The following is a 4,090-nucleotide window of genomic DNA, read 5'->3' as shown; positions in this document are numbered from 1 at the left end:
GTCTCACCTATTTTGGTCATGTTGTAAGAAGGGACCATTCCCTGGAGAAGGATGTCATGCTTGGTAGGGTGGAGGGTTGACGAAAGAGGGGGAGGCCTTCAATGAGATGGATTGATACGGTGGCTGCAATGATGGGCTCAAGTATAGCATAGCAGGGATTGTGGGGCTGGCACGGGATCAGGCAGTGTTTTGTTCTGCTGTGCATGGGGTCGCTATGAATCGGAAACGACTCAACGGCATTAGGTGTAGTCTTTGCTCTTCATCAGTAAATGCTTCAAGTCTTCTTCACTTTCAGCAAGCAAGGTTGTGTCATCTGCATCTCAGACTAGAAACGTGAACCTCACCAGATGGAATTCACAGGAATCAAATCAACTACACCTTTGGAAAGAGGTGATGGAGAAGTTCAATATCATCAGTCAGAACAAGGCCAGAGGCTGACTATGAAACAGACCGTCAATTGCTCATATATAAGTTTAAGGTGAAGCTAAAGAAAATTAAAACAAGTCCAAGATAGCCACGGCCCTGAATGTGTCACACCTGAATTTAGAGACCACCTCAAGAATAGGTTGGTGTGATGAACACCAGTGACCGAAGACCAGGAGAGTTAAGGGGTGACATCAAGGACATCACACATGAAGAAAGTATGAGGTCATTAAAAAGACAGGGAAGAAAGAAAAGACAAAAATGGATTTCTGAAGAGACTCTGAAATTTGCTATTGAGTGGTGAATAGCTAAAGCAAATGGAAGAAATGATGAAATAAAAGAGCTAAACACAAGATTTCAAAGGGCAGCTTGAAAAGACAAAGTAAAGTATTATAATAAAATGTGGAAAGACCTGGAGTTAGAAAACCAAAAGGGAAGAACATGCTCAGCATTTCTCAAGCTGAAAGTACTGAAGATAAAATTCAAGCCTTCATTTGCAATATGGAAGGATTGTATAGGCAAAATCTGAACTACATAGGAAACATTATGCGAAGATGGAAGGAGTGCTCTGAGTTACTATACCAAAAAGAATCGGTCAACTGCAACCATTTCAGAAGGTAGCATATGATCAAGAATCAATGGCACTGAAGGAAGAAGTTCAAGATGCACTGAAGTTTCCAGAAAACAAGGCTCCAGGAATTGACAGAATACTAATAGAGATGTTCCAGCTGTTTCCACAAATGGTTGCAATGTGAGAAGCGCTTACTCATGTATGCCAAGAAATTTGGACATGCCATTCTCCTTTACTGCTCCCAGGGCCAACAACTGGTATTGGCTTCCTATGTATCCTTCCAGAGGGTCTCTAGATAAGAAAGCATATGAGTGTGTATGTGCGTATGGATATGTATATTAATAATTATTTGACAAAGAGTAGAATGCTACTGCATCTTACTTCACTTTAAAATAGATCTTGGAAACCTTTCCATATTCATTCTTTCTTTTATTCACTTATTTTAAAAGTATTTATTGAATGTCTACCATGTGCCAGGCACTCTTAGGGGTTGAGGATACAACAATGGATGAAATAAGCAAAACCTGTGCTCTCATGGAGCGTACACTCTAGTAGAAGAGGTGTGAGAAACACTGAGAAAAACCAAATAAAGGATGAAATATATACAGTATGCCAGATGGTAAGTGCTACAGAGCAAAATAAAGTGGGGTGGTAGGGTGAGGGTAGAAGATGGAGAACAGCTGCAGGAATCCAAAGGAGGTAGAGAAAGAGGGTTATCTTGTTCCTTGACTAGTCCCATAGCACTCTGTCAGATTATTGTACCATCGTTTGTTTGATCAGTCCCCTACTGATGAACATTTCTATTATTTTTAATCTTTTGCTAATTATGGTGATGGAAGCCTTGCACACAGGTCATTTAGCACATCTAAGAGTATATTTTTCTGCTAAGTTCCTAGATTTGGAATTGCCATTGCAAAGGGTCTGTGCAGTTTTAATTTTAACAGATATCAAATTACTCTCTGAAGAGTACCAATTGATTCAATTACTCTTTTCAGGAATATATGAGTAGGCCACATACTTATTAACACAAGATTTATGATTTTTACCTATCTGATGAATAAAACATGAAATCATATTCTAAGTCTAATTGGTATTTGCATGATTGAAGTTGAATATCTGCTCATGTGTAAAAGGTCATTTTTATTTCCTGGAAACTGTTCACATCCTTTACCCAATTTTTTATTGTTTTATGTATGTTTTTTCACTTTTGATTTATAGAAACTCTCTGCTTATTAAAGAATGTAGTCCTTTGTCTGGGATTTGGGTTGCAAGTGTTTTACCAAATTTGTCAGTTCTCTTTTGACTATGTTTACAATAAATGGCTTTTGTGATGCAGAAAATTTTATTACTCTATAGTCAAATTTAACCATCTTCTTATGGCATTGGAAATTCTGTATTTTCTTCTAATTCCTTTATGATTCTTTATTATTATTTAAACATTTGACTCATCTGGAATTCATTCTGTGTAGGGTGTGAGGTCCAATCATTTTTTTCCAACTGATTGCCTGCCTAAGGCATTTGACTGCTGACCAGGAGGCTGGCGGTTCAAACCCACCAGCCACTCCTCTGAAGGAAGACTGGAAGATCTATTTCCATAGAGATATCGCCTTGGAAACCCAAGGAGGGGTCACTATGTGTCATAATTGACTCAACAGCAGTGAGTTTGGTTTGGTTACCCAATTGAATCAGCACCATTTATAAAACAATTCCTATTTTGAAATCCAATTTTTGATATGCCAAACTTCAATACGTATTTGTGTCCAATTTAGAGTTTCTATTAAACTACTTTGATTTGACTGTTCAACAAACATAGATTATATGTGCCAGGCCTTATTCTACACATGAATCGGTACCACATTTTTAAATGCTTTAGCTATAATATGTCTTACTATCTGGTAGAAAAATCTGTCTCATTTTCCTTATTTTAAAAATGTTCTCTGATTCTTGTTTGCTTGTTTTCCATTTGAACCTTAAAATCAATTTCTCTGGTTCCCTCTTCCCCCCGAAAAAAAGCACTTGATATTTTTATTGGGATTACATGAAATTTATAGATTCATTTAAAGAGAACTGGCATCTTTGTAATGCTAAAATTTTTAAAAAAAATATAGCATGGTTTGTCATTTGATAAGTCTTCTTTTGCAGTCCACAATAGTATTTTAATTTTCTTCCTATAAATCATTCACTTTTCCTATGTATATTTTCTTTTAAAATTTTTTTCCCTCTAACAAGTTACATAAAATACTTTTGTTTCCAGATACAGTGAAACTTGTGAAAGGTGGAACTTGTATAAGGCATAAGCCTGCCAGAGAAAGAAACTCAAATATTTTCCACTAAAACAAGCAATAGGAAAGTGGTAAGACTGTACTCTATCAAACACAAAACACTTTCAAGACCCAAAAAACAAGGCAGTCCCATTGAATTTCTGCTCTCATAGGTTTAACTGTATTAATTTTGAATTATCTTTTTGTTACTAAAAGGTTTTCATTTAATTATCTCGAGTTTTCTGGATAAACAGTCATATCATCAGCACATAAGGCACTTTTTCTTCAGTTTTTCTGATTTTTATTTTTATTTATGTTATTTAATTGTTGGTTAAATAATGATGGTGAAAAGAAGATACTTATATTATTCCTGATATTAATGGGAATACTAGTTGTGTTCACTCATTAGGTATGATGCTAGTTTTGAAATTTATGTATGTATACAAAAAGAAGTATCAATATATTCCCGTTTCAAGAGTTGTTTTTTTATTTTTTAAATTGTAAGATCCTTGTGATTTTTTTCTTCTATAAATGGGGTTTTATCTCTTTATGGGATCCAGGTGAGGAGAGGAAACCCAGGCACACCCAAAGCAGCAGGGCGGGAGAGCGGGAGAAAGGAGAGGAAAAGACCCAGGGACCAGGACAGACGAGAAGTCAGCTGCAAGGATCCAGGTCAGGAGAAGGAACCCAGGCCACACCCCAAAGTGGCAGGGTGGGAGAACAGAAGAGAGGAAAGGAATAGGCCTGGAGACCGGAAGAGAATGAGGAGTCAGCCACAGGGATCCAGGTAAGGGTAGTAGGAGAAGTTTCCAACAGGGAGACAAACTTGTCTGTC

The sequence above is a fragment of the Orycteropus afer genome, unplaced genomic scaffold (genome assembly GCF_000298275.1).
Source record: "Orycteropus afer afer isolate SDZICR_OR568_19922 unplaced genomic scaffold, OryAfe1.0 scaffold00190, whole genome shotgun sequence".
Taxonomy (NCBI): domain Eukaryota; kingdom Metazoa; phylum Chordata; class Mammalia; order Tubulidentata; family Orycteropodidae; genus Orycteropus; species Orycteropus afer.
The sequence above is the reverse complement of the archived record's forward strand: the minus strand, read 5'-3'. Positions refer to the sequence as shown.